General features: G+C 39.1%; 1 protein-coding gene across 2 annotated transcripts in view; it reads right to left on the bottom strand.

Moving 5' to 3' along the window:
* The window catches only part of P4HA1 (prolyl 4-hydroxylase subunit alpha 1), a 100,397-nt gene extending 84,160 nt beyond the window's left edge, over positions 1–16,237 (bottom strand). For both annotated transcript variants that reach the window (XM_049854896.1, XM_049854895.1), the window contains exon 1: positions 16,150–16,237. The gene's annotated coding sequence lies outside the window, so the exon portion shown is untranslated. The remainder of the gene's footprint in view (positions 1–16,149) is intronic.
* Between the last annotated feature and the right edge of the window lie 7,421 nt (positions 16,238–23,658).

Below are 23,658 nucleotides of genomic sequence, written 5' to 3'. Positions count from 1 at the left end.
GTGTCCCCCAAGACCGTGGTCCCCAGCCCTCAGTCTAGTAGCTTGGTCCCTCAGGGCATTTGGACGTTGTCTGTGAAGCTGCTATGACTTTGCCCTGGTCAAGTCATGCTGACTTGCCCAGGACTGTGTAGTGTCTTACCCTTAACCGAAGTTACCACTTATCTACTATCTAGTGTTTTTCCTTGTCCACTTTTCCCTCCCTCCCTTCTCCGTGTCTGGAAACATTTTCATGTGTTCTTATAATAGTGACCTCATGCAGTATTTGCCCTTTTGTGACTGACTGATTTCCCTCAGCATAATGCCCTCCAGATTCATCCATGTTGTAAGATGTTTCACTGATTGATCAATGCTCTTTATTGTTGCACACTATTCCATTGTGCGTATGTACCAAAGTGTGCTTATCCATTCGTCTGTTGATGGGCACCTAGGCTGTTTCCATATTTTTGCTATTGTGAATAATGCTGCAATGAACATGGATGTGATTATATCTATTCCTGTGATGGCTCTTATTTCTCTAGGATATATTCCTAAGAGTGGGATTGCTAGATTGTATGGTATTTCTATTTCTAGCTTTTTAAGGAAGCGCCATATTGTTTCCAAAATGGTTGTACCATTTTGCATTTCCACCAGCAGTGCATTAAGAGTTCCGATCTCCCCGCAACCTCTCCAACGCTTGTTACTTTTTTGATTCGTGCCAGTAATGTCGGGGTGAGTTGGTATCTCACTGTAGTTTTGATTTGCATTTCTCTAATGGCTTGTGATCACAAGCATTTCCTTATATATCTGTTAGCTGACTGAATGTCTTCTTTGGTGAAGTATCTGTTTATATCCTTTGCCCATTTTTTAATTAGATTATTTGTCTTTTTATTGTAGAAGTGTTGGATTTTCCTATAGACTTTAGAGATCAGACATCCAGTTCTGCAAGCACCATTTGTTATTAAAAAAAAAAAAACTGTCTTTTCCTCATTTAATGAGGTCTTTGTCAAAGATCGGGTGGTCACAGGTAGATGAATTTACATCTGGGTTCTCAATTTCGTTCCATTGGTCAACATGTCTGTCGCTGTATCAGTAACAGACTATTTCAACTACCATAGCTGTACTGTAGGTTCTGAAGTCAGGTAGTGCGAGTCCTTCTGCTTTGATCTTCTTCAATAGCGCTTTACTTATCGGGGGACTCTATCCTTTCCATACAAAGTTAATGATTAGTTTTTCCATGTCATTAAAAAATGCTGTTGGTATTTGGGTCGGAATTGCATCGTATTTGTAGACTGCTTCGGGTAGAAATGACATTTTCACAAAGGCAATGTGAAATGTCAGTGAGTATGGTGTGTTTTTCCATTTACATGGGTCTCTGTTTCTTGCAACAGTGTTTTGTAGTTTTCTTTGTATAGGTCTTTTACAACCCTGGTTAGAATTTATTCCTAAGTATTTGATTTTTTTAGGGGCTGATATTGCTTTCCTGAATACCTTTTCATAGTTCTCTTTATTGGTATATAGAAATCCAACTGATTTTTGTAAGTTTATTTTGTGTCCTATTTCTCTTCTAAATCTACTAATTCCAGTACTTTTCACGTGGAGTCTTTATACGGTTCTCTATGTATAGTATCATATCATTCACTAACAGGGATAATTTTACTTCTTCCTTACCAATCCAGATGTCTTTTCTTTTCTTTTTCTTGCCTTAATGCTCTAGCTATGACTTCCAGCACAATGTTAAATAGGAATAGTGATAAATGGCATCCTTGTCTTGTTCTCATTCTCAGTGGAATGTTTTCAGCCTCTCTGTTGAGAATGATGTTAGCTGTTGGCTTTGCATAGGTGCCCTTTATTATGTTGAGGAATCTCCCTTCTATTCCTATCTTACTGAGAGCTTTCATTAGGAATGTGTGTTGGACTTTATCGAATGCCTTTTCTATGCTGATTGAGATGATCATGGGATTCTTTGCTTTTGTTTTATTTATGTGGTGGAGCACATTGATTGGTTTTCTAATGTTGAACCACCCTTGCATATCTGGTATGAAACTCACTTGGTTATGGTGGGTTTTTTTGTTTTTTTTTTTAACATGGTGCTGAATTGTATTGGCTAGAATTTTGTCGAGAATTTTTGCATCTATATTCATGAGAGATGCTGGTCTATAATTTTCTTTTTTGTGGTGTCTTTGCCTGGTTTTGATATAAGATTATGCTGGCTTCATAGAATGAATTCAGAAGTATCCCTTCCTTTTCTATGTTCTGAAATAGTTTAAGTAGTACTGGTGCAAGCTCTTCTCTGAATGTTTGCTAGAATTCTCCAGTGAAGCCATCTGGGCCAGGGCTTTTTTTGTTGGGAGATTTTTTATTATCTTTTCAATCTCTTCTCTTGTTATGGGTCTATTTAGATTTTCTACCTCAGTTTGTGTTAGTTTAGGTAGGTGGTGTACTTCTAGAAATTTTCTGCAGGTTTTCAAATTTGTTAGAGTATAATTTTTCATAGTACTCTGTTATGATCCTTTTTATTTCTGTTGTAATGTCCCCCATTTCATTTCTTATTTGCGTTATTTCCTTCCTCTCTTTTCTTTTGTCAATTTGGCAAAGGTCTGTCAATTTTGTTGATCCTTTCAAAGAACCAAATTTGGGTTTTGTTGGTTCTATTATTTTTCTATTCTCTATTTCATTTATTTTTGCTCTGATCTTTATCATTTTCCTTCTTCTGGTAGTTGGGGGCTTCATTTGCTGTTCTCGTTCTATTTGCTTGCGTACCTGATGTTTTCATTTTGACTCTTTCTTCTTTTTTGATATGTATGCCTATTACTATAAATCGACCTCTGAGCACTGCCTTTGCTGTGTCCCAAAGGTTTTGGTATGATGTGTTTTCATTTTCATTTTGATTCTAAAATTTTTTCTTTATTCCATCTTTGATTTCTTTTATTTCCCAGTGCTTTTTAAGCAGGGGAGTTAATCAGTTTCCAGGCATTTTTTTCCCCTTGCTCTTCCTGTTATTAATTTCTACTTTTATGGTGTGATCAGAGAAGAAGCTCTGTATTATCTCAGTGTTTTGGGTTTTGTTAAGGGTTGCTCTGGGGCCTAACATGTAGACTATTCTGGAGAATGTTCCACGCGCACTGGAAAAGAATGTATACTTTGCTCTTGTTGGTTGGAGTATTCTATATATGCCTATAAGGTCAAGATGGTTGATTGTGCCCTTTACATCTTCTGAATCTTTGTTGAGTTTCGTTCTAGATGCTCTGACCTTTACCCAGAGTGGTGTGTTGAAGTTTCCTACTATTACTGTGGAACTGTCAATTTTCAGTGCCGTTAGTTTATGTATTTTGGAGCCCCGTTGCTGGGTGAATATTTATTATGGTTATGTCATCATGGTGGATTGTCCCTTTAATCATAATATAATGGCCTTCTTTATCTTTTATGGCAGATTTTGCCTTAAAATCTATTTTATTTGAGAATAGCTTTGCCATTCCTGCTGTTTTTTGGTTGCTGTTGCTTGACATATTTTTTCCATCCTTTGATTTTTTTATATATTTATCTCCTTGCATCTAAGGTGTGTCTCTTATAGACAGCATATTGATAGGTCATTTTTTTTTTTTTAATCCATTCTGTCACTCTGTCTCTTTATGGGCGCATTTAAGCCATTTACATTCAGTGTGATTATCGACAAGTGTGAGTTTACTGCTGTCATTTTGTAGTTTTTTTTTTGTTTGTATGTTTGTTTTGGTGCTGATATTTTCATTGTTCCTCTTACTCTCCTGTACTGAGTTTTTGTGTGTGTACGTGAAATTTCTTTTCATTTCTTTTGTTACTGCAGATTTTCTATTTACTGGGACTTTTTCTTCTTTATTTTGATTACGTTAACTTTCTTTGTGGTTACCTTGAAATTCATCATTATCTTCCTACATTTGATTCAGTCTTTCATTATTTGATATTGCCTTGGCTTCCTTTTCATTTGAAAGCTCTAGATCTACACCATGTATTTCCCCCTTTGATTGTTCTGATGTCGTCATTTACGGACCGACATCTCCAATTCCCTGTTTTGAATCTTTCAGTTTTGTTTTACCCTTGAGAGTTCATTACCTAAGTTGGTATTTGGCTGATGCTCACCTGTGTCCTAGATTCAGGTTGTTGTCTAATTTTGTTGGTTCTCTAACCAAAAAAAAAAAAAGGACTCCCTTTAATAATTCTTGTAGGTTTGATTTGGTTTTTACAAATCCCCTTAATTTCTGTTTACCCAGAAATGTCCTGATTTCACCACCATATCTGAACAAGAGTTTTGCAGGATACATTATTCTCGGTTGGCAATTCTTTTCTTTCAAGGTTTTACATGTGCCATCACATTGCCTTCTTGCCTGCACGGTTTCTGCTGAGTAATCAGAGCTTAGTCTTATTACTTCTCCTCTGTATGTGCTTTTCTTTTTTCTCGAGCTGCTCTCAGGATTCTTTCTTTGGTTTTAGTGACTGTGATTATGATATGCCTCAGTGATTTTCTTTCGGGGTCTATCCTATACGGGGTTTGCTGAGCTTCTTGGATGGTCAGTTTTTCATCTTTCATGATACCAGGAACGTTTTCTGTCAGCAATTCTTCAATGATCCTGTGTTTTCTGTTTTCTCCTCATTATGGAAATTTGATCACTTGCAAAATTTTGCTTTTCATTGTATCCCACATCATTCTCCGGGTTCCTTCATTCTTTTTTCTGACTTTTCCTCAAACAAAGTGGTATCCGAGTATTTCTCTTCAATTTCGCTGATCCTGTCTTCCATTGTTTCAAATTAGCTCCTAAAACCTTCTATTGCATTGTCCACTTCTTAAATTTTTGTTGTTTATCTTTTGGATTTCTAATTGCTGTTTTTGTATGATCTCTAATTGTTTATTTTGACTTTTTGTTCTTGTTATTTTCCTGAATTCTTGTATTGTTTTGTCCATGTTTTCCTTGATTTTTGCTATGTTTATGCTTGTTTTGTCTGTGTTTTCCATGATTTTGTCTGCATTTTTCTTGATCTCATTCTTAATCTCTTGGAGAGCCCTGAATATGGAACTTTTGAATTCCCTATCAGGTAGTTATGGAAACCCTGGTGGCGTAGCAGTTAAGTGCTATGGCTGCTAACCAAGAGGTCAGCAGTTCGAATCCGCCAGGCGCTCCTTGGAAACTCTATGGAGCAGTTCTACTCTGTTCTATAGGGTCGCTATGAGTCGGAATTGACTCGATGACAGTGGGTTTTATCAGGTAGTTCCAGTGTCTTTTCTTCTGCTGGAAGGTCAACTAGTGCTTTATTCTTGTCGCTTATTGGCGTCATCTTGTCCTGTTTTTTTAATGTATTTTAATACTGTCTGCTGTCTCTGAGACACTCAGGTATTATTTTATTTATTGATTGTAGGTTTGTTTGTTTCTTCCTGCTTTTTTGTTTTGCTTGGTTATGTCTGGGCAAGTGGGCCAGGCGTGCTCTGTTGCTTGCTCGCCTTTGGGCATGGTAGTTCTCACCACCTTGTCCAGGTGTGCAGGGCCAGTCACTCAGCTACAGAGCAGAGCAGTAAGTCAGGTCTAGTGGTGGTTGTAGGGAGAGAGGTGAAGAGATGGGTCATTTGTCTGCAGCATGAACTGGGCTGGGGGCTGGAGTGGGGTCACAGCGGTCGGCAGGGGTGGGTCCCAAGCTGGTGGGGAGGGGCCTGAGGTTCAGGCCGGTTCCCCTTGGGGCCACGGCAGTCACTTTTTGAATGCCTAAACTATAAATAAGCTCAGGAGAAGTTATGGATCAGGTTTTGTCATGTAAGCTAAAAATGTGGAGGAGGCTTATCTGGAAAGATTAAAAAATGAAGCAGAGATGCACAGAGGAAAAAAGACAAGAGACAGAAGAAAAAGTTCTGATGCTCCACTTATGAAGCCTAATCACATTTCTGACCTCAATTTTTAAGACAATCCCTTATCCCTACAATATTCTTAAATTTCCTCATGTGTTTAAACTAGTATGAGTTGGGTATCTATTTTATAACCCAAAATATCCTAATTAATTAATATAGTTCTTCCCATCAACCCTATAGTTAACATGTTTAATATTAAATCAATTCCCATGTATTTATCCCTCTCTGTATCACATCACCAGAAAGCAATATTTCTGAATGATATTTTAAAGTATTTCTGCTTAATTGTTAGAGATCCAATAAATGCTATATCTATATTAAAGACAGTTTGTAAATAAATACGATTTTAATCCATTAGAAAAGATGTAAATGGAAATTTAGATTCACATTTGAAGTTAAACATTATCTGCCCTCAATATTTAAACTTTTTGTTCTAACTAGGAAAGGCAGGTTCCCCTAACCCAGTAACATTTTACAAATAAATGCAAGCTAATGAGGAAGGTTTGAGACAAAAATTAATCTTATTATTAAAATGGTGCCATTCTTCACTGACTTTAAACTGTACATTTAAACTGTATAATACACCTCACAACCATTTCAAACCTCAGTTAGAAGTTCATACATTTCCCATATAGGAAACAATACCAGGATTCTTATACCCAGGATAGAGAATCTAAAAAATTTACCATAAGTGATATTAAGAGCTCTCCAAATATCTAAGAATCATCAGTAATGTTCACCTTTATTTGGTGGTCCCTTAAACTGGAGGCCAAATGTGATCACCAGCAAGTACTATAATAAAAGCAGTAACTCAGGTGAACATGTGCAGACACTTCGGAAACATTACTTTTGGATGTGGGGCAAGAACTCAAGAACAGCTGGATTTGCTGTCAATGGTGTCTCAAGGGATTTGGAAAATGAAAACCCTTGGAGAGTGATGGGAAGCCCAGGCAAGCTCAACCCTGGACTAAGACAGTCAGAAGGCAAGAGTAGCCCTGGCTATCTGCAGACAGAGGGAGGTTCTTCCTATTTTAGGAATTTGAGAGGAAGAAGAGAGTATACAGAGGCAGTAGAACAGAAAAAGGAAGAAAAGTGGTCGTTAAACTATATACTGTACCCTCGTGTTGCTTACAGATGTTAATATTGCCAAATATTAACATAGTCTATATATTTCTCATTTTAAGAAAGAATTTTCAAAATCTTCTCTTGGTTGTATAAATCGTTTATATTAATGCAGTTGTATGTATTTTATAACATAAATATAAAAACCCAGCAGTGATATTAAAAACAGCAATTCTTTAAAGTTTTAAACTCTTAAGACTAGGTTTATTTACTAATTTGGAGAATGCTAAATACATACGCTTTCATTTCATATATTAGTAAGGAGCCCTTGAGGCCCAGCGGTTAAGTACTTGTCTGCTAACCAGAAGATTGGCAGTTCGAGCCCACCAGCCACTCCACAGGAGAAAAACATGTCAGTGTGCTTCTTTAAGGATTACAGGCTTGAAAATCCTATGTGCAGTTTTATTCTGTCCTATATGGTCGCTGTAAGTCAGAACTGACTTGAGGGCAACAGGTTTGGGGTTTTTTTTTTTTTTGGTTTAAATATACATGTGGAAGTTTTAAAGTCTAATTTCTAACTTAAAAAACATATTTGCATACATACATAAAGAATTTTAACTTTCTATAGTAATTAAAAGGACAAAAAGAATGCTAACAATTAAGAGATGAGATCACAGTCAATTTTCTCAATGCACTTCTGCATTTCCTTAAACAAGCACATTACTTTTAAGAAAAAATTTCTTCTATAAACAAACAAGTAAATGAGCTAAAAAAAACAAGGTCATAGTAGACTAACGTGAAGAGACAAATTCAAATCATTGACAGAGAAAGCAAAATCCAGATGATCGACTCTACTATTTTACTTTACTAGATGGTACGGTATCACCATCAGTTCCTTCTACTCCAACAGAAACTTTACTTACTTGTGATTTAGACAGGAAGTCCTGATAGGACAACTTCAGTTTCTCCACTACCATAAGCAAACAAAAAGTAAAAAACAGAAAATTGCACAATATACATTTTAGATTTTTTTTTAAGTTTAAATAAGGAATATGAGGTAAAGGCAGACAAACAATTCCAAAAGCAGAAGCTTTTAATGAAACTTCAAGACAGAATATTTTAAATTGAGTCATACTAAATTTGAAAAATAATCATTTAAAAAAATGGCATTTTCTTTAGAAAAGGGCTTTTTTTATACAAATAACCAATCACAGGGCACAATAAAAAAGATCCCATTTACAATAGCAGCACTTAAGTTAATTACCTGGGAATAAATTAAGAAAACTTTAAATTGACCCTAAAATTAACCCAAAATGGAACAAAGACCTAAACGTAAAAGTTAAAACTAAACGCCTCAGAAGAAAATATAGCTATAATCTTCATTGCCGCGAATCATGCAAAAATTTCTTACGCATGACATCTAAAGTACAAGAGGCCAAAGACAAAAATACATAAATCGGACTTTCTCAAAATTAAAAACGTTTTGACTCAAAGGACACTTCCAAGAAACTGAAAAGATAAAAAGAGAACCCACAGACTGGGAAAAATTTTTTCCTGACAAGGGACCAATCTCTAATACTTCAAAACCTCAACAACAGAAAGATAAATAATCTAATTTAAAAGTGGGCAAAGGATATGAACAGACACTTCAGAGAAGACATTCAGTAGGCTAACAGACACATAAGGAAATGCTGGAGATCATTAGCCATTAGAGAAATGCAAATCAAAACTCAAGGAGATACCATCTCACCCCTGATATTACTGGCAATTATCAAAAAAACAGAAAATAACAAAATGTTGGAGAGGTTGCAGGGAGACTGGAACTCTTATGCATTGCTAGTGGGAGTGTAAAATGGTACAATTACTATGGAAAACAATATGGCGCCTCCTTAAAAAGCCAGAAATAGAAATACCCTATGATCCAGCAACCCCACTCCTAAGGATATATCCTAGAAAAATAAGAGCCATCACACAAATAGACATAATCACACCCACGCTCACTGCAGCATTATTCACAATAGCAAAAAGATGGAAACAACCTAAATGCCCATCAACAGATGAATGAATAAACAAATTATGGTACGTATGCACAATGGAATACTACCCAATGACAAAGAACAAGGATGAATCCGTGGAATATCTCACAAAACGGATCAATCTGGAGGGCATTATGCTGAGTGAAATAAGACAATCTATAACAAAGAAAAGGTTTATACACAGGCAAAAAAAAATTTTTGAGGGTTATGAGGGAGGGGAGGGTTGGGGAGGTTGTCTAACTAGATAGTAGACAAGTGGTAATTTTGGTGAAGGAAAGGACAACACACAATCTAGAAGTCAGGACGACTTGACCAAAGCATAGTCACCAAAGCTTCCTAGACACATCCAAACACTTTGAGGGATCAAGTTACTGGGGCTAAGGGCTGGAGATCACTGTCTCAGGGACATCTGGTCAATTGGTATAATATAGTTCATAAAGAAACTATTCAACATCCTACTTTGGTGAGTAGTGTCTGGGGTCTTAAAAGCTTACAGCCATCTAAGATACATCTACTGGTCGCATTCCATTCAGAACAAAGGAAAATGAAGAAAACCAAAGACACAGGGAAAACATTAGTCCAAAGGACTAATGGACCACAACTACCACAGCCTCTACCAAACTAAGCCCAGAACAACCAGATGGTGCCTGGCTACCACCATCAACTACTCTGAGAGGGAGCACAATAGAAGGTCCCAGACAGAACAGGAGAAAAAAGTAGAAAATTCAAATTCACAAAAAAAAAATTTTAAAAACTTACTGGTCTGATAGAGACTAGAGGAGCCCCCGAGACTATGGCCCCCAGATGCCCTGCTAACTCAGAACTGTAGACATTCCCAAAGTCCACCTTTCAGGTAAAGATTAAATAGGCCTATAAAACAAACAGTAACACACATGAGGAACATGCATTTTAGTTCAATCAAGTATACAAGACCAAATGGGCAACACCTACCCAGAAGCAAACATAAGAAGGCAGGAAGGGACAAGAAAACTGGACAGACATGGGGAACCTGGGGCGGAAAGGGAAACGGAGAGGGTAATGACACAATGCGGGGATTGCAATCAATGTCACAAAACAATTTGTATATAAATTTTTGAATGAGAAACTAATTTACCCTACAAACGTTCAACTAAAGCACAATAAAACCTAAAAAAAGAGAAAAGAAAGAAAGTGAAAAGACAACCCACAGAATGAGAAAACATGTTTGTAAACCATATTATCTGACAAGAGTCACTAGGATTCAGAATGTATAAAGAACTCTTACAACTCAACAATAAAAAGACATATAGCCCAATTTAAAAAAATGGGCAAAAGATCTGAATAGACATTTTTCCAAAGAAAACATATAACCAATAAGTACATGAAAAAACATGCTCACATCATGTCATTGTGGAAATCCAAATTAATACCAATGAGATGCTACTTCACGCTCATTAGGATAGTTACAATAAAAAAGACAATAATAAGTTTTTATGAGGTTGTGGAGAAATTTGAACCCTCATATAATGCTGGTGGGAATATAAAATGGTGCAGCCCCTTTCAAAAACAATCTGGTAGTTTTCAAAAAGTTAAACAGAGTTAACCCTAAGACCCGGAAATTCCACTCCTAGGTGTATACCCAAAAGAAATGAGAACATACATCCACACAAAAACTTGTATACAAATGTTCATAGCATTATTCAGAACAGCCAAAAGGTAGAAACAAACCAAACGTCCATCAACTGATGGAGAAATAAAATGTGGTATCGCTACACAATGGACTACTGCACTGGTATAAAAAGGAATGGATGGACCTTGAAAACACTATGCTAAGTGAAATAATCTAGAGGCAAAAAGCATAGTAGCGGTTGCTTAGGGCTGGGTGACAAGGAACAGGGAGTGGCTGCTAATGGGTATGAGGTTTCCCTTTGGGGTGATGAAATGTTCTAAAATTGATTATTGTGATGACTGCACAATTCTGTAAATATACTAAAAGCCACTGAACTATATATTCTTTAAATGTATGAAGTGCATGGTATGTGAATTATATCTCAACAAAACCATTAAAAAAAAGAAATGAACTTGTGTTTTCAATTCACTTGGGTAAACATCAAGGAGTGACTGAGTCATATGGTAACCATATGTTTAACTTTATAAAAAATATTTGGCTTTCCAAAGTGGCTACATCACTTGCATTCCCGTCAGCAATGTGTAAGAGTCCCAACTGTTCTATATTCTTGTCAGCATTTAGTACTGTCGTTTTTTTTTTCCACTTAATTTTCTTAATGAGTGTAGTAACAACTCATTTTGGTGTTAATCTGCATTTCTGTAATTATCAATGACGTTGATCATCTTTTTGTATGCTTATTTGCCATCCATATACCCTCTTTGGTAAAGAGTCTACTCAAGTCTTCTGCTACATTTGGATTGTTTCTTTACTTATTGAGTTTGGCAAGTTATTCACATATTCTAGACAGTTCAAATCCAGTTGCTCCTTGGATTATATAAAAACCAAAAACCAAACCCACTGCTGTTGAGTCAATTCCACCTCATAGCCATCCTATAGGACAGGGTAGAATTGCCCTATACGGTTTCCATGGAGCTGCCAAACTTTTTGGTTAGCAGCCAAGCTCTTGATCACTGCACCACCAGGGCTATATATATATATATATTTATATGGAAACCCTGGTGGCGTAGTGGTTATGGCTGCTAACCAAAGGTCTGGCAGTTCAAATCCACCAGGTGCTCCCTGGAAACTCTATGGGGCAGTTCTATTCTGTCCTATAGGGTCGCTATGAGTTGGAATCGACTCGACGGCACTGGGTTTGGTTTTTGGTGTGTGTATATATATATATCTCCTTTGTCAGATATATGATAGAAAAATGTTTTCTCCCAGTCCATGCTTATCTTTTCATTCTTTAAACAGTATATTTTGAAGAGCAGAAGTTCTTAATTCTGACAAAGTCTAATTTATCGATTTTTTTTTTTTTTAATGGATCATGCTTTTGGTGTCATATCTAAAAAATCTTTGCCTAAGCCAAAGTCAATTTTTTTTTTCTTCTGTTTTCTTCCAGATGTTTATAGTCTCAGGTTTTACATTTAGGTCTGTGATCCATTTTGAGCTATTTTTTGCATATGGTACAAAGTATGGCTTGAAGTTTTTGTTTTTTAACACACGAATATTCAGTTGCTCAACATCACTTGTTTAGAAGCCTTTCCTTTCTCCACTGAGTTGCCTTTGTATGTTGGTCAAAAATCGGTTGTCTCTGTTAAGTATGTGGGCTTATTTCTGGACTCTGTCTTTAAACTTATAACACACTATTTCGAATACTGTGTCTTTATATGGGAGCCCCGGTGGTGTAGTAGATAAGGGCTTTATAATAAGCCTTGAAATCAGATAGTGTCAGCCCTCCAACTCTGTTCTTCTTTTCAAAGTTATTTTGCCTCTCCTAGGTACCCGAACTTCCACATGAATCTTAGAATCAGCTTGTTAATTTCTACAAAAATATCTGCTGGGATTTTTACTGGAATTGCAATGAATCTACAGACCAACCTGGGGAAAACTGTCATCTTAACAAAACTGAGCCTTCCCGCCATTAACAAAGCATTTATTTTGGCTGAGTCTCAAAATTATTATGCTGAGTGTAACTTTTCATACTCAGACCACAGAAAGAGAAAGTACATATATATGATTTCATTTATATAAAACCTGTACCAGTTGGTGCCAAATCAATTCTGACTCATGGAGACCCCATGTGTGCCCCATAGGATTTTCAATGGTTGATTTTTCAGACGCACAACTCAGGAACTCCACATAAAACTACAGAAAATGCAAACTAATCTATATTAACAAAGTTTTATTGTTACACGTTTCTTTTCCTAGAAAAATGTAGAAGAAAACTGGTTAATGTTTACTGTAGTTACCATATAGATAAAATAAACCACTTAAATTATAGCCTTCTCTTTGCACTACCTGTAATAGTGAAACAGCTCAAATGCCCAATAAGAGAGAATGACTGGGTATATGACTTTGATATATTACCATTTAAATGAGAAATGTGTAAACCATCAAACCACAGATGCATTTACATGAAACATTACGCATGAAGGGAAAGAAGTCCAAGACAATCGTGTTAGAAGCATGAATCTCTCTACTGTGTTTTTTGCCAATGCCTAATCAAAGAGTCAAAATGATCACCCAAAGAAACACAAGAAAAAGAAATGTTTTTCATTATATTAAATTCAGAAACTGCTGGTATAACCTAGAGTCCTTTAGAATTTCATAAATTTTTATTGAGGAACAATATTTATTTGACTAGAGGAAAACTAGTGACAGGATGGCTTCAATTTATACAAAATTCATTGAGTAGATAACATGAATAAAGCTTTAGCTAGTTTCACAAATATACATATACATTTTGACTTGTCTCATATATTTACATATTATACATACATACATGTATTGTTATGGTTTAATTATAGGATTCAATATGTCACTGTAAGAAGAGCAATAAAGTCTAACCCCAAGGGCCTATGCAATTGATTTTTGTTCATCTTCAATCCTGTTCTACTTTCAGAGTGAAAAAGCAAAGTTACATTACAATATGTTGGGGTAGGGGGAGTGAGGAGAGGCCAATATGATATACTTTCATTGCCTGGATAATTTGGCAATTCAACCATTCTTCTACCAACTAATTACCTTTTGCTAAAAAATTTTTTAGCAAAAGTTTATTAGGGTCATTTATATATTCAAATCCAGTTTGACTTACAAGCCCAGCTTAATTTTCTGTAATACTAAAGAAATACTGCCTCAATATGCCTAGCTATCCTTAAAGATTAGCTTCATGTTTCTTCTACTTTTTGGGGTTTTATGGATGGGCTTGGGGAGAGGGGTGTCTACAAATGGTACATAAAATTTCACGTGAATGTGCATACTTGCATTTTCTGACCCAGGGTTCTCACCTTCCAACAAATTCTCAAAGGATTTCACGACTCCAAAATAGTTTGTGAACCAATTTTTTTTATCTTACAGGGTATACTTTCCAGCCTTAGGGCAATAATTACATTTCAGGTGATAATTAATTGCTAAGTAAAATAAGGCATTCCTGCCACAGAAATTCAGGCTCACAGCTTTATGTCTGCCCCAACTCTTGCTGCAGCCTTGGAATAAAAGCAGGAAATGGGAATTAATTGCTCTATGAAGGGCTGTTTCTCAGTATACAATCCACTCTACAGTAATAGGAAAGATTAACATCTCCTTATCAAAGAAGACAAGGTTCACCTGAACAACCTAGGCTACCTAGGTGATACAAAGCTTTCTTTCTCCAATAGTCTCTTCTCTTGCACTGCCTAAAAATTTTTTTGCAATAATTAAAAAATTGTACACATTTTTACCTGTTTTATTATGTTACCAAAACAAAACGGCCAATGCAATTATCATCTCACCAAAGCCCTGGCTTTCAGTACTTAAAATAAAACCCCTTTTTTAAGATGTCAGTGGAAACATTATACATCTAAAAAAGACAGAGTGGTCCTTTTCCCTGTTACTCTACGTCATATAGTTGCCATCATTTAAGTAACACACAGGATATAAGGAAAAACGTTCCAAAACCAAAACTGACGTGACTTTTAAAGGTAAGTGATAAAATCTGTTTCCCGCAGAAATAAAAAGGTAAAAAATATGAATCTCATGTTTAAGATTCTGAAATTACAGTCACCGACTTAAGTCCAAAGTTAAAGAAAAATCACTAAAGGTCTATTAAAATTTCAAATCAAGGTAAAACATATTCAAGGTTGTTCACTTTCAGGTTCTTAGATAGTTCCTGCTTAAGGTACCCATTTTCTCCCTAGAAATTTGATCAGAAAAATCCCTCAAAAAAATTTTTTTAATTAGCTTCCAATGTTCCTGCTATACAGAAGGAATTTTTCATCCGTTTATTTTAGGAAAAAGCTAGCCTCCGTCATAAACTACATCTAAACCTGTACAGGGAAATACATTTCTTTCCAGAACCTTAAGAAATGAGCAAAAGTTGATGAAAGAACAGGGCTGCCACGTCTTTTCCCCCTCCCCCACTCACGTAGAGGCTATTTCATTCCTTCGAGTGCATTCCAAAAGCAAAGTCCAAAAGCCACAGCTCTTGGAGAAACCAGAAACAGTTAAGTTGAAATTGGCAAGTCTCCTTGGCCTTTTAGATCAATTCCTAAAAGGAGATCTAGCTTCTTTACTTCTCTAAAAAAAAAAAAAAAAAAAACTGCAAAATTCCAAGGGTCTTCTCCACTCTATCCGGAACGCATAAGGTGTTAGTATCTAAAAATTGAATTGCAGTTAATAGGTTCAGTTATTTAGGAAAAATCATCTCACTTATCGTACCATCCTTCTTCCCCCTTTAAGCCTTCATCTGGGGGCGAGGCACGTTAATTCAACCCCAAATTCTCCCGCCACCATGCAATTTGTTTTACTGATGTGGACTTCGAAAAGCTGCGAACCTTCCGCTTAAAAAAGAAAGAGAAGCGCATGTGCGTCTAAAAAAAAAAAAATTATGGGGAAGAAGAGGGAAGGAAGAAGAGTGGCTTCTCCGACGCCTGGGTGATCTGACAGCGAACTTCCCCGCGCACTCAGCCCCGAACTCGCCGCCTCGGGCGACGCCTGGCTGCCGACGCAGCGGCGCAACAGACGAATGCAGCCTCACGTCCTCCGGGCAGACCCGTTCCCAGACCCGGCGACTTTTCACGGGCAGGAATGCCTGGAGTCGTAAACTTCACACTCCGCTCCGCAGGGCCACACGCTGACCCTCTGCCGCGCTGCAAGCCCACCCCTCGGCCCGCCCTCCCGTCCCCGCAGCGTGTAGACGGGTCAGGTAGCCGCGAGCTCGGGAAGATCAGCCGGGTGACTCCTTCCCGGGAAGGAATATTCAAGAAAGTCCTGGTCCCCGGGGCGGGGACAGAGGCTGCCGCAGCCTCAACGATCGAGGCGCGGACCCGGGCAGAGGTGGGAAGGGGAGCAGGGAGAAGGGCATCCCGGCCTCCGGGCGCCGAGGGTCGGGGGCGCAGGGCGCGGGGCCGAGTCTTCGGAGGAGAAGCCACTGAGGCTGCTGTGGTAAACTGGAAAACCCCCGCCCCCAAGCCATTCCGTCCGAGGGGCTGGGACCGGACTGCCGCAGCCGTCCGCGAAGGGCCACGGCCGCCCGAGGGCCTCAGCCTCAGTCCCCACGGTCGGGAGCGTCTCACCTGGGCAGCGGGACGGGACGGCGGCGCGCTCTTCGGTCCCCCCTCTCCTGCGCTCGGGCCGGCTACCCACTGCCTTCCCTCAGCCCGCTGGCGGCGTGACTGGGCAGCAGAGGGAGCCAGTCAGCCCTTTTATAACCTCTAGGCCGCGACGGCAGCCCTGAGGAGGAGGCGACTTCAGCCTCGCTACGTGAGCTCGATCACACCAGCGCCCTAGCGAGTGCGCACGCGCCCAGACCGGGCCTCCCGCCCGCCCCCGCCGCCGGCCAACACTTCCCACCCGCAGGCGGACTCTCGGGCAGAGAGGAGGGACGGGGGCTGCCGTGGGTGGGGTCGGCGGGCGGACTGGGCGGTAACGCGCCTGCGCGGGTTCCCGCCACGCCGCCGTTACCGTGGTTACCTCAGCTTTCCCCGTTTCCTCGGGGGGTTTAAGAGCCTTAATTTCAGGGTCAGCCATCAGCGAGGAAATGTCTTAAAAATAAGAAAAGGAGCGTTCCAGTGTGCCTTTTTTCATTTTTGAATGAGAAAAAGAGAGCTGGAGTGGGAGAATAATACAGCCTTGGTATCTAGCTCTCTGCTCCCAGGCTTTTTACTTTACTAACCTCCTTCTCACACCTCTCAGGTCACTTTATTTTTTTAATTGAACTTTAGATGAGGGTTTACAGAACAAACTAGTTTTTCATTAAACAGTACACATATTGTTTTATGACATTGGTTAACAACCCCATGATGTGTCGATACTCTCTCAACCTTGAGAGAGTTCCCTATTACCAGCTTTCCTGTCCCTTCCTGCTTTCCAGTCCTTGCCCCTAGGCTGATGTGCTCCTCAGTCTCATTTTATCTTTGGTTGAAGGGTGAACTTCAGGAGTGACTTCACTGCTGAGCTAAAAGGGTGCCCGGAGGCCATACTCTCAGGGTTTCTCCAGTCTCTGGCCAGTAAGTCTGGTCTTTTTTTTGTGAGTTAGAATTTTCTACATCTTTCTCCAGCTCCGTCTGAGACTCTCTATTGTGACCTCTGTCAGAGCAGTCAGTAGTGGTGGCCAGGCGCCATCTAGTTGTACTGGGCTCAGTCTGGGGGAGGCCACGGTAGTTGTGGTCCATTAATCCTTTGGACTAATCTTTCCTTTATATCTTTAGTTTTCTTCATCCTCTCTTGCTCCTAGAGGGGTGAGACCATTAGAGCATCTCAGATGGCTGCTCATAGGCTTTTAAGACCCCAGATGCTACTCACCAAGGTAGAATGTAGAACATTTTCTTTATAAATGATGTTATGCCAATTGAGCTAGACGTTCCCCGAGACCATGGTCCCCACAGCCCTTAGCCCAGGAATTCGGTCCCTCAGGGAGTTTGGATGTGTCTATGGAGCTTCCATGACCTTGCCTTGTACAAGTTGTGCTGGGTTCTCCACTTTGTGTACTGTCTTACCCTTCACCAAAGTTACCACTTATCTATTGCCTATCTAGTGTTTTTCCATCCACACTACTCCCTTCCCTCATAATCCTCAAAGACTGTCTTGTGTGTAAACCTTTTCACGAATTTTTATAGTAGTGGTCTCATACCATATTTGTCCTTCTGTGATTGACTTATTTCACTCAGCATATGCCCTTCAGGTTCATCCATATTATGAGATACTTCACAAATTCACCATTGTTCTTTATCATTGCATGGTACTCCATTGTGTGTATGTACCATAGTTTTTTTATAATTTTTATTGTGCTTTAAGTGAAAGTTTACGAATCAAGTCAGTCTCTCACACAAAAGCCCAAATACACCTTGCAACACACTCCCAATTACTCTCCTTTAATGAGACAGCCCGCTCTCTCCCTCCACTCTCTCTTTTCATGTCTATTTCGCCAGTTTCTAACCCCATCCACCCTCTCATCTCCCCTCCAGGCAGGAGATGCCAACATAATCTCAAGTGTCCACCTGACCCAAGAACCTCACTCCTCACCAGCATCCCTCTCCAACCCATTGTCCAGTCCAATCCATGTCTGAAGAGTTGGCTTCAGGAATGGTTCCCCTCCTGGGCCAACAGAAGGTCTGGGGGCCATGACCACCAGGGTCCTCCTAGTCTCATTCAGACCATTAAGTCTGGTCTTATGAGAATTTGGGGTCTGCATCCCACAGCTCTCCTGCTCCCTCAGGGGTTCTCTGTTGTGTTCCCTGTTAGGGCAGTCATCGGTCGTAGCCGGGCACCATCTAGTTCTTCTGGTCTCAGGATGATGTAGCCTCTGGTTCATGTGGCCCTTTCTGTTTCTTGGGCTCATAATTGCCTTGTGTCCTTGGTGTTCTTCATTCTCCTTTGATCCAGGTGGGTTGAGACGAATTGATGCATCTTAGATGGCTGCTTGCTAGCGTTTAAGACCCCAGACACCACTCTTCAAAGGGGGATGCAGAATGTTTTCTTGATAGATTTTATTATGCCAATTGATTTAGATGTCCCCGAAACCATAGTCCCCAAACTCCTGCCCCCACTATGCTGGCCTTCGAAGCATTCAGTTTATTCAGGAAACTTCTTTGCTTTTGGTTTACTCCAATTGTGCTGACCTCCCCTGTATTGTGTGCTGTCTTTCCCTTCACCTAAAGTAGTTCTTATCTACTATCTAATTAGTGAATGCCCCCTTCCACCCTTCCTCCCTCCCTCCTCTCGTAACCACAAAAGAATGTTTTCTTCTCAGTTTAAACTATTTCTCAAGTTCTTATAATAGTGGTCTTATACAATATTTGTCCTTTTGCAACTGACTAATTTCACTTAGCATAATGCCTTCCAGGCTCCTCCATGTTATGAAATGTTTCACAGATTCCTCACTGTTCCTTATCAATGCGTAGTATTCCATTGTGTGAACATATCATAATTTATTTATCCATTCATTCGTTGATGGGCACCTTGGTCGCGTCCATCTTTTTGCTATTGTAAACAGTGCTGCAATAAACACGGGTGTGCATATATCTGTTCGTGTAAAGGCTCTTATTTCTCTAGGATATATTCCAAGGAGTGGGATTGCCGGATCGTATGGTAGTTCTATTTCTAGCTTTTTCAGGAAGCACCAAATAGATTTCCAAAGTGGTTGTACCATTTGACATTCCCACGAGCAGTGTATAAGTGTTCCAATCTCTCCACAGCCTCTCCAACATTTATTATTTTGTGTTTTTTGGATTAATGCCAGCCTTGTTGGAGTGAGATGAAATCTCAGTGTAGTTTTGATCTGAATTTCTCTAATGGCTAATGATCGTGAACATTTCCTCATATAGCTGTTAGCTACCTGAATGTCTTCTTTAGTGAAGTGTCTATTCACATCTTTTGCCCATTTTTTAATTGGGTTATTTGTCTTTTTGTAGTTGAGTTTTTGCAGTATCATGTAGATTTTAGAGATCAGGCACTGACAGGAAATGTCATAGCTAAAATCTTTTTCCCAGTCTGTAGGTTGTCTTTTTACTCTTTTGGTGAAGTCTTTGGATGAGCATAGGTATTTGATTTTTAGGAGCTTCCAGTTATCTAGTTTTTCTTCTACATTCTTTATAATGTTTTGTATACTGTTTATGCCAGGTATTAGGGCTCCTAACGTCCCTATTTTTTCTTCCATGATCTTTATCGTTTTAGATTTTATATTTAGGTCTTTAATCCATTTGAGTTAGTTTTTGTGCATGGAGTGAGGTATGGGTCTTGTTTCATTTTTTTGCTGATGGATATCCAGTTATGCCAGCACCGTTTGTTAAAAAGACTGTCTTTCCCCATTTAACGGTTTTGGGGCCTTTGTCAAATATCAACTGCTCATATGTGGATGGATTTATGTCTGGATTCTCAGTTCTGTTCCATTGGTCCATATATCTGTTGTACCAGTACCAGGCTGTTTTGACTACTGTGGCGGTATAATAGGTTCTGAAATCAGGTAAAGTAAGGCCTCCCACTTTGTTCTTCTTTTTCAGTAATGCCTTATTTATCCGGGGCCTTTTTCCCTTCCATATGAAGTTGGCGATTTGTTTCTCCATCTCATTAAAGAATGTCGTTGGGATTTGGATCAGAATTGCATTAAATGTATAGATCGCTTTTGGTAGAATAGACATTTTTATAATGTTAAGTCTTCCTATCCACGGGCAAGGTATGTTCTTCCACTTACGTAAGTCTCTTTTGGTTTCTTGTTTTATGTACCATAATTTATCCATTCAGCTGTTGAGGGGCATCTAGGTTGTTTCCATCTTTTTGCTATTGTGAACAGTGCTGCAATGAGCATGGGTGTGCCCATGTGTATTCATGTGACGGCTCATTTTTCTAGGATATATTCCTAGGAGTGAGATTGCTGTATCATATGGTATTTGTATTTCTAGCTTTCTAAGGAAGTACCATACCATTTTCCAAAATAGTTTACTGTTTTGCATTCCCACCAGCAGTGCCTAAGAGTTCCAATCTCCCCACAGCCTCTCCAACATTTGTTATTTTCTGCTTTTTTTGACTGGTGCCAGTAATGCTGGGGTGAGATGGGAAACCCTGGTGGTGTAGTGGTTAAGTGCTACTGCTGCTAACCAAAGGGTCGGCTGTTGGAATCCACCAGGCGCTCCTTGGAAACTGTACAGGGCAGTTCTACTCTGTCCTATAGGGTCACTATGAGTCGTAATCGACTCGATGGCACTGGGTTTGGTTTTTTTTTTTGTCTTTTTTTTTAATGGCTAGTGATCATAAGGAAACCCTAGTAGTGTAGCGGTTAAGTGCTATGACTGCTAACCAAAGGGTCAGCAGTTTGAATCTGCCCGGCGCTCCTTGGAAACTCTATGGGGCAGTTCTACTCTGACCTATAGGGTCGCTATGAGTCGGAATCGACTCGTTGGCACTGGGTTTGGTTTTTCGGTTTCGTGATCATAAGCGTTTTCTCATGTGTCTGTTAGCTGCTTGAATGTCTTCTTTAGTGAAGTATCTGTTCATTTCCTTTGCCCATTTTTTAACTTAATTATTTATCTTTTTGTTGTAGAGGTGTTGGATTTTCTTGTAAATTTTAGACATTAGACCTTGTTGGATTTATCATAGCCCCAAATTTTTCCCAGTCTGTAGGTTCTCTTTTAACCCTTTTGTTGAAGTCTTTTGATGAGCTTAAGTATTTAATTTTTAGAAGATCCCTGTTATCTATCAGGAGTTTGTGTATTGTTGGTTATGGTGTGTTCTGTTAATGCTGTGTATTAGGGCCTCTAGCACTGATCCTATTTTTTCTTCTATGATCTTTACAGTTTTGGGCTTAATATTTAAATCTTTGATACATTTCGAATTAGCTTTTGTGCATGATGTGAGGTATGGGTCCTGTCTCATGTTTTTGCAGATGGATATCCAGTTTTGCCAGCACCATATGTTAAAAAGTCTGTCTTTTCCCCATTTGATGGACTTTGGGCCCTTGTTGAAGATCAGGTGACCGTAGGTGAATGTATTTACATCTGGGTTCTCAATTCTGTTCCACTGGTCAATGTATCTGTCAATGTACCAGTATCAGACTGTTTTGACAACTGTAGGTGTATAGTAGGTTCTGAGGTCTCAGGTCTTTTTATTTGAACTGCCTTTATACTTTATCAATGGATAATGTACTTCAGGCTCCTGGGTCATATCTGGATTCAAATCCCAGCTTAGTCCCGCATAACGCTGGACATTAACAACCTCTCTGTATCTGTTTTCTTCCTCTATAAAATGGAAATAACTCGTAGGAAGAAAGACCTGGCTATCTGCTTATGAAAATCAGCCGGTGAAAACTCTATGGATCACAACAGTCGGATTCTGTTGTGCCTGTGTTGCCATGAGTCTGGCCGCCTGGACAGCAGTTCACAACAACGTAGGATTATTGTGAGAATTAAATTAGGTAATGTATGTAAAGCTTTTACTACATGACTAGCACACAGAAAGAACTCAGTAGATATTAGATTATGTTGTTGTAAGATTATCTAATTATATAAAGCCCCCAACATTGTGTTGGTCTTAGTCTAACATTTGACTTAGTCAATACATTCCTAAAACAAGAAAGCTTCAGTATCGTTGTCCTTCAGACGATGAAGGAGATAACATTTCCCTTGCAAGCGAAAGAGAAGAATGACTTCCCTGAGACTTGTTATTCATTAAAAAAACGTTGTTTCTCAAGTTTTCCACATATGCCAAAAAATGTAGCAGTAACTAACACTTGATTTTAGCCGGGAAAGTGTGGCCTTGAGTGTAAAGAGAGAGAAATAATTAGAAGGAGGGTGCTTTGGGAGCCCTAGGCTACGAGTCGGAATCGACTCGAGGGCACTGGGTACTGGGTAGGCCACCAGAAAGTTGATACAATGAAAACTAAACCAGTGGTTCTCAAAGTGTGACCCGGGCTCCACAAGGTCAAAATTATTTTCATTCCAAAATATTAGTTGCCTTTTTTCTTCTCATTCTTTCGTGACAGCTCTGGTGTTTTCCACAGACTAGACTCTAATGAAGAAGCAGATTCAAAGAAGCAGACATGAGAATCTTTAAAGAGATTTGCAGAAATGTAAAACGATGTTACTCTTCTCACTAAATTCTTTTTGCTTTGGAAAATGTAGTTATTATTCATTAAAGATGTTATTTCTGTTAATATATAGTAGGTTTATTATTGTTTATAAATAAATTAATAACACATATTTTAAATGTTTTGTCTTAATTCCTAACCCACATAAAGCTTTTTGTAGTCCTCAGTAATTTTTAGGAGCATGAAGGGATCATGAGACTAAAAAGTTTGAGAACCAGTAATCTAAACAAACAGCTGGGAGTTCTTTGAAGCAAGAGGCAAAGATCTCTTCCTGCTAGAAAACATTTGCCTCAACTGAAGCTGTAATCAGTGTATCCACTGGCCCTAAAGTTACCTATGAAAACAGGCAAATTGGCCCTGTGATTAGAATGGCTGCAGACCCTGAGGCAGATTTACTGTGAAGCTAGTGAAAGTTTAGCTACAGGGCCCCTTATTTGCACTAACCCTTGCAAAGGACTGGCAGGGAGCCTGGCAATATGTTCACACAGTCATATACTTTTGTAAAAGTAAGATGTTTTAGCTGCAATCTTTTGCCTGCTAATTCTTTCCTCACAGACTTCCCTTCCATCACTGTTCCCCTTGTCTAGCGGTATTGGAGTGGCTAGCAGGCATTTTTGAAATCTGGATCAAGGTAAGTTGAGGTAGGGTTGGTTACATTTGTTTTGAATTTAGTGAAACATATTTTGTACAGTAAAGAACTTGCCAGCTGTCCCAGAGGAAGAATGGCTTCCAAGAACACTCCTACCACCCATTGTGTGGACCCACCCAGCATTGTAAAACAAAGGTGTAGAGCCAGCTGTCTTACAGCTATTTGAATGTGTCCTATTTTTTTTTTTTTTTTTATGTTCTAGAATCAGGAATCCTGTGGATAGTGGAAGAGAAGCAAGGTTTGTAACCTAAGAAGCCTGAAATTAATCTGTGGGAAATTATTCCAATTATCAAATGTGTACAATTTTAAATGAAAGATTTAGTGCTTATCAAAATGCTTAGCCAAAAAAGGAAGTTT

The sequence above is a fragment of the Elephas maximus genome, chromosome 16 (genome assembly GCF_024166365.1).
Source record: "Elephas maximus indicus isolate mEleMax1 chromosome 16, mEleMax1 primary haplotype, whole genome shotgun sequence".
Lineage (NCBI taxonomy): Eukaryota > Metazoa > Chordata > Mammalia > Proboscidea > Elephantidae > Elephas > Elephas maximus.
This window is presented reverse-complemented; position numbering and strand designations above follow the sequence as displayed.